The following is a 16093-nucleotide window of genomic DNA, read 5'->3' as shown; positions in this document are numbered from 1 at the left end:
ATTCCAACCAACACCAGCAACGAGAAGCTGGGGCACCTGGGCATGCACAACACCCTGGAAGAAATTGCCGAAGTCGAGCAGCGTGCCCAGCTTGCTAGGCTTTCGACGACGCCTCTGGGGCGCACGATCCTAGAGAAGCTAGGCTTTGCTCAAGGAGACATAGAAAAAGACTTTGCGGACCTCCCACGGGATATCCGCGCCAAGATAAAGCTTTCGGAATAAAGCTTTCGGAAAGCTTTATTCGCCAAATAAAGCTTTCGCAGTGGCGGTTGTGGACGACCGCGGATCCACAAGATGTGCAGCCACGGTAATTGCAAGGAAGCCTGAACTGGCCGAACGGGTCGCGATCGCTGTTACGCTCACCGACGACAATCTTTCCCATATCTACAGCGACTCCATAGCCGCTATCAGAGCTTTCCAAAAGGGCATGGTCTGCGCACAGGCTCGCAGAATTGTTTCAAAGAAAGAGATTAAGAACCACGTCATATACTGGTACCCGGCACACTTAGAACCAAAGATCGGCGACGTCCCCAACCTTAACGAGGCGGCACACGAGGCTGCGCGAGCGCTTACACACCGCGCGGCTTAACCCGACCACTCGAAGAATAAGGACGCCCCCACTACATACAATGAAATCACTAAATACTACCTACAACGTAGACAGTATATCACGCCACACCACACACTCACTCGAGCTCAAGCGGTGACACTGCAAACAGACACATACCCCACGCAAAACAGATTACACCATTACATGCGTGAGCTCTACGACAAGTCTTATTGCACCAATTGCAATACATCCCTTAACGTATATCATTTACTCTGGCCGTGCTCTCAAGCTCACATAAACTCCGAACAGGACAAGCGCAAGTTTGAAAAAGCAATCCGGAGCGAAGAACTCGCTCCCCAACTCTGGGCCGTCCAGCAGGACCACGACGCCGCCAGGAAACTCAACCCCCCGGTTCCGTCGTGGGAGACGCCCACTCCATGAGAGCCCAAAGCTCTCGTGGTCTGCAGGACCTGAATAAATTTGATTTCCTTCCTTCCTTCTTATTCCATCTCTACCTGACTCTACCCTTTCACCTCAAGACGACAATGCATGCCGGAGCAGGCCCTTTCCCCAGCACTTGTATCGTTCTCTTCATTCTCTCAAGACGCGCGAATGGCGTAGCCCTTACGTGGCAAGTGCTTCACATAGTCAAGTACAAGTGCACTCGCATCCTTGGGAGGAAATGGTGCTACGTTAAGAGACGAGGGGTGTCAGCAGTGGTGAGTCGAGGGTTGCTAAGATTAGCGGCCTGTTTTCCGAGGAGCACTGCATACTCCTGCGAGCCGTCCCGGCCGACGGTGGCGTCGCATGTGGATGAGAGAAAGGCTAGAGTGGAAGGAACGCGATTATGACGACTTAGGGGAGGGCAACAGGGATCAACCGCAGACCTTCCTCTCTGGAAGTCCGCAAGAGGAAACGCTCTCGTTGCCGGGGGCCCCGCCGCTAATGGCTTCGTAACGACCTAATGACACGCCGGCGCGTTTACGGTCGCCCATTTCGTCGCGCTTCCCATGTTAAGAAGCTCCTCGTATTCTCGTCCGTGGTTCGGGGTGCTCGTAGCCGGAGTAGCTGCGAAGTGCCTCGTTGCGAGAGGCGCCTGCCCGTGCCCCGGCTACCGAACCCTGGAGTACGTGTCGCGCACTGCGAGGAAGATGGCGGCTGCTGTTAATTTTTTGCCGCAGTTCTTGCGCGAATCGCCGGATGCGCAGTTGCAGATTCTGCGCGAAATCTTCACTTGTAAGCGGGAACGCTTAGTTCGTATTCGCCTCACACACTTTCGCTAAGCAAGGCATATAGCCAACAAATACAAAAGAAAGAAAATGAACATTAGGGCACAGTTACAAGAACCGCGTTTGTTCACACAGTCTAAGGCAAATGAAAGGAAAGAGATGTGGCCATTGTCAAAAAAAAGAAAAGAAGGAACAAGCTTCAGAAGGGTGAAATTATTATTTTTAAAGGCACATGAAAAGAATTATGCGGTCTCCACGCACTGTCGTAATCGATGTAAGTGCAACATTCTGTGCTGTTTGCTTTGATTGCGTATAATTAGCGGTGATGTTGGCGGTGAATGTTTAATTTCTTCAAAGTTTAGCTTAGTACGAAAGTGGCGAGTCGTTAAACGTTGCCTTGTGTACACCACTACTGCTTATGTTCGTAGTATACAAAGCATACAGGGAGACGTGTTTGCTTGAGCCGCTGTTGTGCGCCATTCTTCATACCCTCTAAGAGGGTTGAGCATTGTCATCACATTACATATGGCACATCGCATCGTGGTAGAAGCGTTAAATTTATCCTATTATGAGACTTTACGTGCCAAAATCAGAATCAGATGATGCGACACGGCATAGTGAAGGAGGGATCTCCGGATTTTTGCTGCAGCATACACAGGCCTCAACTTGTCGCAAATATTTGCACCGGTAGGTTTTCATCATTAGGTAACTAGCTCAAGCCTAAAATAGCAAAGCATTTCCCTTACTGTTGTACAGATTTTCCCTTCTAATTTCTTTCTTGTAATTCTTGAAAATCTCCTAAGTATTTTTTGTTTCCATGCTTTGCATCCAATTCAGTCTCATTTTCTCTTACTTTCTTTTTGCTACTCCGGGTTACCTATTTGCACTTTCAGTTACCCTGTACTTGGCTGTCAACTTTATTAACCTCTGCCTCAATTCTGTGTCCACGCCTTTCAGTTGCAAAGCCAGAGGGCCTACAGATATTTCGTCCACTTAGATGCCTGACAAGATAACCAATTTTAAGCACACATTGCAATTTGCGAAGGTTCGCGTTAGGACCGTCATTTCATGTTTCATTGTGGTTGCATTCCACTTCCCCTTTATTTTCAGGTTGTCCTAGTGGGTGCTTGTGTAAGTTTTTCCTGCGTTTATGCATGCGTGCAACCACTCAGAATCGTTTCGCTTCCACCGGGGAACGAAGTGGCAGGAAATGGTACCGCGCGCGCTGCGCCGGCTTCGTTTCCGTTCATTTCAGTCTCGGAGAACGAATGGGATGGTCACCCGTTGTGCGTTCCTCTGAGGAACAGGCAGCCTTCGACGAGCCGCGGCGAGAACTCACCCATGAAAGGGCTCGCCCTCGGCGTACCGATCCAGCGGTTAGAACCACCCGAGCACAGGCAATCGAGCAGCAACGAGAACAAGATCCCGAGCTGAAGGAGCGGGAAGCCAACGCAATCCGGCACTGTTATTTGTGGGTAGCTCATCCGTGACGGAGGTCAGGTGCATGCAAGACAAGCTTCGCTTATCTTTATTTTCCGGTAGGCGAAGGGTTGATCCTGTTCACATTGATTGACTGTAGGTGTGACTTGGGGTTGAATTGACACAACGTAATTATTCGTTTGTTTATTAAATATCATAATTCCAAATTTCCTTGTGCTAAACATGTAAGGCGTGGATTTGTCGTTGCGCTACCACACATTCCCAAGCGACTGTAAATATATTGCGTTGTTCGCCTATAATACTATGTCTTCCGCATACATCACTCCGGGGAGCTTCTGTTGCGCCATTTGTCCATTCCACATATATGATAACTCAAACACTAATTAATTGCTTTCCATTGTTCTGTGTTCTTAACATAAAGCGTTAATAACAATGGAGACGGAGGACAGCATTGCTTCATTCCTTGATGAATTTCCACAAATTCATTACATTTATGGCCTTCCCTAACTATTTGTACTCAATTGTATATATATATATATATATATATATATATATATATATATATATATATATATATATATATTATTAGCAGCTCCATGGAATAGTCATATATACTTTCGTGCTTGAGAATATCTCATAGCAATTCCCTGTCTACGATGTCGTACACTCCCTTAATATCTAGGAATGCTAACCATGAAGGTCTATTCTGAGCTACTGAAATCTCTATTCACTCAGTTAGTACAAACATAGTATCCCAGCAATACCTACTCGCTGTGAGCTCATTCTATTGCCCCCCACCCCCCGTGGATCATTTTTCTCCACCCATCTCGACAGTTCTAATTTTACGGCTTGCATTGCCATTCTATATATCACCGACGTTACTACAACTGGCCTGCATGAGCTCGTCCTATGCTAATCACCTTTGACTTTGTAGATGAGGTTCACCTTGGATTCTATCCATCCAACCAGAATTTTGTTCGTTTTAATAACTTGCTCAGCAGCATTAGCCAGAGTGCCTTGCTCTTTAGACCGAGCTTTTCGATTACCTGCATTGGAATTTCATCTGATCCAGTGTCAGTGGTTAGCGATCTTTCTTTCTGCATTTTACAATGATATTTTCCACTCGAAATTTCCACCTGAGGCTTCTTTGGCGTTGCTGGATCCGTTTGTCACTATACGTTCGCTCGCCTCCGCGGATGCGCCCAGGCAAGCGCCATCTAGTGGTGGTGCAAGCAACCGAGCGGCGATGTCGCGCGCGTCCTCCACTGTCATTGGTTGGTCTATTCGGCTAGAGAACAGGCACGCAGCCCCCGCGGTCACGAAAACCCTGCGAAGTTAGCGAAGAATTGCTTCGCCTTGAAATGCCTCTAGATCTAGCGACATATTGCCACAATGGCCACGCTCATTACAGACGGACAAATTGAAAACACAAAACTAATTTTGTGTTTTCAAAGACGGTTAGGTGAGATGGTGTCAAAAAAGATGGGATGATGCAATCGTTCGCAGGCGAAACTTGTGTTTCGACTGCCCGTGGACAGCCTACTCTGCGATGCAGGCCTGCAAAGGGCTTCACGGAGGTGGCTGGCCCCGCGAAGCACTGTACCCAACGCGGCCAGCCGAGCCACGTCTTCTACGGCAAGTTGCGGTGAGGCCAGATCATGCTTATGTGGGCGCTACTCTGTCAGAAAATAACTGAGTACTGGTAAGTGCAATTCCAAGACGCGACAGAAGCACAGGGCAAGCGCTAACTCGCAACGAAATTTTATTCTGAAGACTTTGCTTACTTAAGCACACAGCGGACCAGGATCGCGCAAGCGCACTGCCTATCAAGCCAACCATTGAATCATATCAAAAAGCGTATAAAAGCAGCATCATTTCTAAAAACTGTTTTTCTTTGCTAAGCAATACAACCGATGTATCGCTAATACAGGCACTTCTTTTCTTCCTGATACGATATGCCTTCGTGATTTCTCTTCCCAAGGCATTGGCACTCCTGCCTAGAATTCGAAGTCCGGAAAGAATTGGTTCGCAGAAACCGGACCTAGAGTGCATAGGCAAATGAAAAGAAGCTTTGTTAGCCACAGAGAGCTCAAGTTTCCGCGCCCGATTGTTGGCGTATCGGCCGGTTTGTCCGATATATATCTTTCCGCACTTAGGTGAGATCTCGTGGAAAACGCCAACGGCGCATGTGCCGTATGGCTTGGTATGTTTTTTTTTTTCCAGGCAGCTTTTCTCGGGTCCCGAAATGGATGAACAAAGCCCAACAAGTTTTCGTGGCGCAGAAAGCATATTAGGCACGTCGTACCTGTTTGCCACATTCTTCAGGTTGTGCGCAACCTGTGAACCTAGGGCACCGTTTCTGCCCAGCTTTCCTGTTCGCATAATCTGCGGAGGAATTTTTCAACCATTCAGTTTTGAAGGAGGGTCTTGGACACAGCTGTCAAATTCGAAGGGGGGAAGACAGCCTCAACCTTGCACTTGAACCTATCCCAAGCAAAGTGAGCACAAGACTTCGCCAGCACCGACTCAAGACATTTTGTTGCGATCACTAGTTGCGATCACCTTACTATGTGCTGAATCAAACGGCAATAGTTCTTTATGAGCTCGCGGAGATTACTTCCAGCAGATGTGCAGCCCACTAAAGATTATGATAATACCTAAACACTGCAAGGTCTCATTGTCAGGAAGTTCATGAGTAAAGACTAAGCCTTTTCTATGCAGTCTAAATAGGTTTAAATTTCATCGACGACATCGTCAGAAAACTTGGCAGTAGCTGTTCCTTTGCAGGATTTGTCAGTGTGCAGCAAATATTGCCCGATTCCGAAAGCGGGAGCGGGGAAGCAAATGGCCTACTTTGTCAACTCAACCCCCGCCCTTGTCCTCCGCTCGTTAGATACGCCTATGCTAGCAACACGGATTTATGAATTTCTAAGATTCCGAAAAATCCCAATGCTCCCAACGCGATTTATTTCCGTCGAGATAATGTCAGTTAAGAGCATCCTTCAGGCCTGAGTTCACTGTTGTCCTTAACCTCCTCAGTACCTGCGAGCCCAAATGGGCTCATTGGTTTAAGCGTGTTTAGTTGTTTAAAGGACAATTTTTTTTTAAATTTGAGCTAACCGCATTTTATTGTTCTACTTTGTGTAGCTCTGCATGAGTTAGCGCTATTTGTTCAGGCAACACGACACCAGCTGCATTCAAAGATGGCCTCACTCAGCCAACGCACGTGCTTCAACCTCGCGTTGAGTGATTCATTCTGTCTTAAGAGCCTGCCTTTTTATGTACCGAAAGCCTTTTTTAACAGTTGAAAGATCAGACATGTATAAATTATATGTAGAAGCTAGTCTGTATTTAGCAGCTCAACAGACTTTAACATTCATGTCCAGGATTGGGGCCTGTCGGACTTAATTACTACACTTTGGCTTACAGCGAAACACAATGCCGAAGGGTGTGATGATACAGAGATTGAGAACGAAGACGATGGTGACGGGGTGGAAGTCGACATAATAATTTTTTCACCCACAAATCGCACTTTTTTCTTCTTATAAAAGCACGAATCTGCTGTTAGATAAAATGCTAATCCAACGTATACTATAGTATGTCTCTGTTGATTGATGCCCTTTCCACCGTTGTGAGGGTAGAAAAATTAAATCCATGCAGAAAGAAGTGGGTGCTTTAAACGCTACAGATGCGACCAACACGTCACACCCTCTGCTACTCTTCCTTTCTTTAACTTGACACTTGATTGATTCGGCGACCCGCCATGTGAACTCCCTAAAAATGTTGTATAACATCGTTAATTCCTCTTCCAGTCTATATTAACTTTGCGCACTGAACACTCCTTATGAACACTTCTACGGGATGTTACAACGAACTTTATCTGCAACTTTTCTTTCCACGCAAGAATACACTTAATTACAGCTTTTACCTCAGAACAAGTGATCTTTACAATTGGTCACCTAGTAATGTGCGTTCCCTTCACCTTATCGATTTTATTTCTTCAAATAGTTCTTCTGTGGCATGTTCTGTAACCTAGTGCTTTTTAACAATCGCGTTCATGTTCGATCTTTGTGAATCCTTTATTGCACTCCTGTTGTAACCCTTGTAGGGCTGCAGTATGTAAAATAAATAACTAGATAAGTTTGGTTGGGTTAGCTTGGTTTTCGGTCCCAGCATTAGTGGGAATAATGCCTGAAGCAGCAGCAATATTCTCGCTAATATACTTTTATCCGCAGGCACCGGTATCAGGAAAGAGAAGTAGCACGGAAGGTCTGAAGTTGGTTATGACACATGCTATACCGCGAGGCGACATACGGTTTTGATAGCATGCTTTAGATCAGCGGTATAAGCAGAAGATGCTGGTTTCTCATCAGCGCAGTGAGTCGTCAGTTTGTTTGTTTGCCACAAATTGAGAAGCAACTGCAAACTTCGCTCTTTACAAATTTGCAGCATTCGACCCATGGCCACAGCTCCTCTAGGTTGCTTTTCGCCTCTGTGTCCAATGCTAAATTCCATTACAACTTATTGGATTCGTCTAAACTTGATGAATGCTGCCGCCGATAGCAACCACGGGGCAGAAGACGGTATCGGGGACTATTTCTCTCTCTCTCTCTCTCTCTCTCTCTCTCTATATATATATATATATATATATATATATATACATATATATATATATATATATATATATGTGTGTGTGTGTGTGTGTGTGTGTGTGTGTGTGTGTGTGTGTGTGTGTGTGTGTGTGTGTGTGTGTGTGTGTGTGTGTGTGTGTGTGTGTGTGTGTGTGTGTGTGTGTGTGTGTGTGTGTGTTTATCAATCGATCATGCAATATTCGGACGAAACGTCACTAATAAAATGTTAGATCCACGCTGGTCAAATTCACGTAGTTCCATACACCCGAACTAAACTCTTCCTTGTCATAGGCGGGCAGGCATTCATAGTGTTAGTCACATGCGGGCATTGCTTTAGAGTATGTGGTTTAATTACGGACAACTGCAGCGTCTGTTGCAAGTTCTTGGAAGAAATTCAAGGAGGTCCCACGCACTGTGCAAATCGATTTCGTGCATTGCGTTTTCCTGGTAACTCGCAACCCAGAATCATGTTCGGTTGCGCAAAACGCTACCGAGGGGAACACCTTGTCTGTGCAAGTCGAGAATTTGTGTGTCTGACGCGAGCATGTGGGACCTAAGCAGCAAGACGACTGTGACGGCGATCGTGAGTTCTACTGCCTGCCGTTCGACGCGAGCTTGCGGCGTGCCGATGTCGGCTTCTACATAGCTACCGGACGAAGGCACAAGCGTCAGAAACACGTTTATGGCGTCATCGGCGACAGCCCGTTGTACAATCGTACGTAAATATGGTTATTTCATGCGGTGTATGTTAAAAGGACGATAGAATTTTCACTCCATCGATGAAATGTTCAAAACTGGTTCGATCCAGGCTCAGCTTTAGAATTACGTAGAATTAGTTGCTACGAGGAGAGCACTGCGGAATATGGACCAATCCTGGAGACTGTGCAGTCGATCACAACGTCTCTAACCCCGAGCCATCAAGAAGAAAGAACCAGATAAACTGACATGCGCCACATACGACAACGTCTCAAAGGGCGAGCGCTGACACGAGAATAGTACGCCTGCGATCGTGGCCTATTTGTTAGACTATTGGGCTGTGGTGCTCGAAGGGTCAGGTTTGATTCCATTGTCAGAGGTGCATTCACCTTTATTAAAGACGTCCGAAGTGTGGCAAGACAGGCAATGCCTATCTACCGAAGTACCGCAATGTCCCTGGAATGAGACAACGAATGCTTCGTATAAACAGTTGCGCTGGAACTTGCATTGCAATTTTACGACGACGCAAGAGTCTTTTGTGCTAACACGCAGTAATGAGCTACAGGATGGGACGCGCATGAAGAAGTTCACGTTCCATGTCATATTTCCTTAGTATTGAACTAGAGCATTGTAGCTTATGGTAATTTCTATTAAGAAATTATGATAGAAGGTATCTGTGAAAGAGGAAATGCTACTGCATTTTCTGAGCATCCTTCCCTTTGGAATTTTCTTACAGACTTTAGTTCCCAAAAGCGAATGTGCAAGCTTGAGCAGCATTGATGGTTTCACATGATAGGAGGTAAAGGCGGAAGGTAGAAGCTTTTGCGAACGCTTTACCATTCTAGTTTATCTTTCGTCTTTGTAACTCTCTGTACGTTTTGAGACATTATATCGAGTATAGCCAAACAGAACTTGTTGCACCCAATTGTTGCACTTTCTCTTTCATTCGAAAACAGTTGCACTCGAAAATAAATCAAGAGCTCTAGTGTATATAGAGTTAATGATAATGTCACTCCGCCTATTGAATTACTTGGATGAGTTCGTCAGGTATATGCCCTCTTCTGGTGTTGCAGAAATTATCAGCATTAATGTACGGGGGGTCATAGAGTGATACGTCAAAATACAATAAAAATTGCAGCGTATGCAGATGACATTTTAGTTTTTGTCGGAGATAAAATTAGTTAACACGCTTTCCTGCAAATATTTAGCAAATACTCTTCGTAGAGGAAGGCTGAAATATATAGCGGAAACCTATAGCTATTCCTCCCGGAACATTCAGAGGTGAACTCCTAAAGTAACACAATTCCTTGCTGTGGAAAGAGTCCTGGGAATAGCGCATGAAGCTAGCGATGTTTCTGCGAAATCGGTATTGGTATTTATTGTTACGGGCATTTATTTTCACCCAAAGATGTGCAGAGATTGTACAAATTCTGACGAGGAATGCTGGAATGAAGCTGTGTCAACAGCAGCTTGACTGGCCCCACCTCTTCACCCAGCTGCAAGAGGAGGGTTTGGTACGAAATTTGGTAAAACAGCCAGGCTAGCAGAGAAAGAAAAATCGCACTTAGGGACTAGATACAACGCAGTAAGTCATGATCGCTATGAAAAAATGGAAAATAAGTAAATAGAAGTAAGTTAAACGCATGAATGAGTACCTAAAGTGTGTAGCTTCGCTTTAGGAAGGAGGGGTAAGTAGTCCTCAATAAGTGGGTATTTAGTAAGTGCGTGGAGTAGAGAGTCAGCCAGTTTTCAGAAACCATGCCTTGTGCGTACACTTAGCATATGGCAATATTCGCTATGTCTTGTTTTGCCAATGTATGTATTTTCCCTGATATTAGCACTGTCCTGCAGGTTGTTACGCCGTTTATGAAGTTATACTTTAAAAAAGGAATAGAACATTTTAGAGAGCATTTCATCATCACAGAGAACATTTATTTTTCTTACCTTGTATGTTTAAGAGATGGTGTAGTATGATTGCAGTACCACAAGTTACCAACTGCTCGCAAAGCATGTTCCTGCATAGTATTAAGTTCTCTTAGCATTTTTCGTGTACAGTTGCCACAAATTAAATGACAATATTGCAGGTGAGGCAAAAATTGAGTTGTAAATAAACGTGTTTTGTTTTACTCGAAGGAGCTGCTGACATCTTCTAAGAACGTGTAAGGTTCCACAGAGTTCCGCAGCTGATTCTTGGGTGTCGTAGTCTCAAAAAATCTGCTCATGAAAAATTATACTATATTATGTTACGATAGGGTAAATTTAATGCGGCTGTCGCAAACCTATAATTGCTTAGTAGTGATTTCATGCAGGTGACTTTGTGCGAAATACAACTGCTTTGAGCTAAATACAACTCATTCAGGGATGAAAGAATCACAAAAGCAACTAACGTACTCTATGAAGCCGAATATTTTAGCCCTTTCGTATAGGCAAAACACAGTTGTAATATGCACATACCCAACAACTAAATAAAAGAAGGCAAAAAAACCTAAGATTATCATACAATATAACATGTTATTCATTTAAGAGACAAGCGTGCATTAAAGATAACTGTGAGCCGGCATTATATGTCAAAGTTTTCTATCGGGCTATTTTTTTTACTGGGTCGAAGAGATGTGTATTTACGTGCACTGTCTTGTGGATTAGCGTTCAGGGCTTATGAAGGCCATTTCCTGGTACTTGCATTCCGCGCGCATATTACCTTCGCATTAATACATCCGCCGTGATACTGCCCGATTCACCAGGAGCCAACAGCTGCAGGTTTGCGTTGGGCACACCTAGGGCTTGATACAGATTGTGTCGCATGGGCACATTGACTCTTGGTGACTGGCCAAGGATGGGCGCACATACTGATTGGCACTTACCTAGTTGCACATGCCCATTCTCGAAGTTGTGTGTTCAGGCACAAATCTAGTGGTACATACACAGCGGCACACGTTGTTTACTAGGTGACACAGCAGCATGGAACATATTGTCTGTTCACGCACATACCTGAGTGGCTTTGGTTGTCTACTCGCAAAGACACACACATACAGAGAGAGAGAGAGAGAGAGACGAAAAGGGAATGGTAGGGAGGTTAACCAATGACGTGTCCGGTTGGATACATTACACTGGGTAAGGCAGAAAGGTGGAATAGAAAAGGAGAAGAGACAGCAAAGACACAGGGTCTACAGTTGATAATATTTATCCACAAATATCTGCGGCATGGAACCGATGACGAACAACGAACCCCGAGGTAGAGGAAATAAAAAAAAAGTGAGGTAGCAACGCACTCATCAAAAGAGAGCTATATTTCGATTTTCTGGTGCAGATACGGTGCCCACACAATGTTTCTCGCTTTGTGCCCCTTTTGTAGTTGAGCTCAAACGCGAGTCGGTCAAACGCGATGTGAAAGACAAGGATTACGGATTATCCACTTATCTAATCCGCATGATGACGCTATTGCCTAATGCAGGGACATATACGCAAGGTACTAACGAAGTAAATAACGAAGTAAAAACTCACCTAAGCGATCGAAAACATGATTCCACAACAGGCAGAGAGTAAAGCGAGCTAGATCAGGGAACAAATATATGGCAGGAGGTACATTTCTAGACATCGTCATGTTCCGCCATAATGTCATATTCTGTAAAGGCGGTGTTTCGCCAATACTGCGGGTGCAGTCGGTGTGCGCCACCGCCCGGATGATGGTGATGAATATAATGATGGTGATTTATTGGCATCCTCATTAAAACGGTATGCGGAAGAATCGTCCCCTGGCCTGCTTGAGTTACTCAGGTACGCTATCAGTGCTTTTCCTTCTAGCATTATTGTGTACACCTCTTTAATCTTCTCTACCTACCTTGTACCGGCGCCTATGCTTCTTATGCATTCGATCATGTCAGTCTCTTCCCTATTTTCTTTCCCGCCGTGACTCAAACAACTCTTGCTTATCTCGACTGCTGATTGGTTGATACTTTCGTCTTGCTCAAATCCAAGCGCTTCTGGAAGTTGTACGTTAGGTACTGGTCTCGATGGGTGGAATTCCTTCGCATTCCATTAGGAGTGTACCAAGTGGTCTTCGGATTCTCGCTGTAGCACACACACAGCTCATGTAATTGCGAATATTTGCTCCGGTATGTTTTTTTGTCCTTAGGCAACCAGCTTGAGCCTCAACTAGCAAGGCAACTGCTGTTCTTGTAGGGAATCGCGACCGAGAACTTTACTTTCTCATTGGTGGAAACGCACTCCGGCATCGCGTTAGTTTCCACCATTCAACGTACGCCTAAGCAGCACCTTCCCCAGCGCGTCCAAGCGCTGCTGTGCGAACGCACCCAGCGCCAACGACAGGAATTTACGCAAAAAGCTGAGCAAGAACGAGAGCAGAGCAAGCAGTTGAGCAAGAGATAAGAACACCAAATATTTTCAATGATTCCCTCCACTCTGACAGTGACATATCCAGTTGGCCTGCAGGAGTAAAACTAGGAACGATCCAAGAACAACCATGGGTAGCGCTTATGGCTGTGAACCTTTGTTTGCGATGCTTGCTGAATAGAAAGCTTAGTGCGTGAGTGTTGCGGCATCAGTGCATTTCGTATCTCGTTAAGTCGTAAATTGCATTGATAAATGGCGTTCTTAATGCGTAGCATTGCTTGGCTAGGTGCCGGGCAACGTTTTTTCTGCTCCGTTCCATTTGTCCTTCCATTTGCCACCCCCTCCACCGGAAAAAAAATAAAGCTGGTAGCGCAATCTAGCATTCCATATGTGGAATTTCTGTGAATACGCAAACTTTTGTGCGCTTATCGTCCCCTACTTGCAGGCGCACAAACCTTGGACGCGAGGTTTTGTCGCAAAGCCACCAGGTGCCGACACACAACCGGCCAAAGCCTGCATCGCATCGCAGGCCTGAAAATAACAATTTGTGTTCAGTTCGTAGCGTCTCTTGCTTTAAATGTGACAATTCTCTGACTATGCCGCATCCTAAAAGCTACTCAGTGACGAGGGATATAAACGTCAGAATGTGGCGAGCAAACGTATAAAAATCACAGCCCTCTTACGGAGGCGCAGTTGGAACGCAAGCGAGAGCTTGCACCGGACAAGGTACGCGCGGAAATGCGAGCAGCGAGTTTACAACAACAGTTAGAAGCTTTTGAAGCTTCTGTGTTTATTTTTGCATTCTAGACTCCTCTTTCATTAGGGTGTCTCTTGTAGTAGTGTTTTTCTTTGTTTTTTTCATTTTCCAGCCATAGTTTGCCCGCCAACGAGCTATCCAGCGGGCAAATTATGCAAGAAAAAATAAAGACTACAAAAAAGGCACCCCTTCCGAAGTAGGAGTTTAGAATGCAAAAAGAAAAGTTGGGGCAGGAGCTCCCCACTGGGGAAGTATCATGTAGTGTGCTTCATTCTACGGAAACCTTACTTATCATAACTCAAAAGTTGGTCATTTCGACAGATCATTACAGGTCTTGCCAAATCATCAAGGCAGTGTTTTTATTTTACCAAACAAAACATCGGCCATAAAAATGAGTTTACTGGCGAGATTGTTACAGTGCGAGCAGTGTTCGTTGCAGTTGTTATCGTTTACAATTTTAAATTAACGATCACAAAGAACAAGGCTACGCACTATGTGACAATTCCCCAGTGGGGAGTTTCAGCCCCAATGTTTTTTCTTTTTTTCTGTGGCGTTGCGTAGAAGAAAATTAACGTCATCACTCTAATCAATTGCGAAATTCATTGACGTGCTAATAGAAAAGTGGTTCATCACGCACTGCCACGTAGGTATGGTGCAATGCAACTGGCGAGAACGACCGACGTCCTTCCCTGTACGTAGTTGAGCCGACACCGACAACACTGTCACGCACCCGCTGTAGCTGTGAGCACGCGTTCGACGCGGTGCTGCTGGCAGGCGTGCCGTCGCCGTAGCCATAGTGCGAGTGTTTGAGATGCTAAAGTGGCGCGGAGCGAAACGCCACGCGAGTCCTAGTCGTAATTTTGTGGAAGCTGTTGCCGCATTTGGCCACGTGATGTCACGCCTGCGATGGTTGCGTGTGCAGTGTATTTTGTTCTTTCGTATAGACGCGTACAAAGTGTACACTCTGGCACTAACCATCAATTCGGAACAAACCCGCGACTAGTGATCTTGCCAGTTTCAGCGAGTCTCGTGAAAATTAGAGGGCGGCAACGCGCATTTCGTCGAGCGTGACGAGAAAGCCGGTCTGGATGCGCCCATTTTATCGCCGACAATCGCGCTCCTCCTCGCGCGATGGAAACCTTTTCGGCGTTAACTTGCCATTTGGGTGAAACTGCCAAGCGTTTCATAATTAGGCGTTGTCCCGGCCCAAAAAGACGCAATGAGTACAACTAGTGCATCGAAAAATATATATATATGTGCTCAAAGCAGTGTTTATTTACAGTACTGCGGAAGTGCAGAGCTTGCCGCAAGGTAGGCGTCAACAGTATGGGTCCGGCGCTTTGCGGTCAAACTTGACATATCTCGTGCGCTGGCACTCAACACGTGACGCCTTGGTACCTAAAAGGATGGTTCAACACTGAGGTAAAAAATGTTCTGATAGATAAAAATTGCTATTCCTATAGATTTAATGTGTACAACAACCAGCATAATTTTTTTTCATTTTTCTGTTGTTACTTATCAAGGAATTGCCGAAGAGCATTACATTGCAATTCAGAATGAAAATATAGCTAAGTGTGTATCATACCAACGTGCTCGCCTCGCCCTATTGTTTTTCAATTATTATATTTATTGATTATTTTGTTTACCAATACTGCCTATCTAACACGAGATCACAGTAGAAAGGGCGCGTACAACAGTACCGCGAAGATGGAGTTAGAGCGAATATTGTAAACTACAATTCAACACAGTGTTACAGTAGTTATACATCGTCAACTTGCACATCATGCCAAACATAATGACATGAGATACAGTGTGAAAGTTGAGCGAACCAAACGTTTGTTTCCGGTTAGTATGAGAAAAACGCGACTGAACGAGACTTAAGTTTCTTAAACCACCAGGTTGATTTCATTCGCAAATGGAGTTCGACTCTGAAGTTGGTTGCACATGTCCGGAATTACTGGGCACTACTCCAGAACACACGGATAACAATGTAAACATAAAAGCCGCTTGTTACTAGTTATTCTATGTAATCTTATTCAGTGTATTTTAAGAATACAAAATGCGGACATAAAAAAACACGAAAAGTGGGCGCAGTGTTAACTGTGTCCACACACTGCGTCAAATAAAGTGTGTCATAATACGTGTCGTCTCATGGGCAACCGCAATGTTATTCAGTGCGCCGTAAACTCCACACATCTTCAGCGGCATATTTCGCAGGGGCACACACACATCTCAGCGACATATTTCGTTATATTGTTCATTCAGCAACGTTATTTTCCCTAGCCAAATGTTACTTCTAAATTCTCGTTGCCATGGCCATAAATATGTGCTCAACAGTTACAAGATCTCTCATTCTGAGTGAGCACGATCAATACAGGCCTGCAGGCTTTTACTTTATATGAAGCATTGCATTATGAAAAGCCATTCACCATTATACACC

This window comes from Dermacentor variabilis, chromosome 7 (genome assembly GCF_050947875.1).
Source record: "Dermacentor variabilis isolate Ectoservices chromosome 7, ASM5094787v1, whole genome shotgun sequence".
Taxonomy (NCBI): Eukaryota; Metazoa; Arthropoda; class Arachnida; order Ixodida; family Ixodidae; genus Dermacentor; species Dermacentor variabilis.
The sequence above is the reverse complement of the archived record's forward strand: the minus strand, read 5'-3'. Positions refer to the sequence as shown.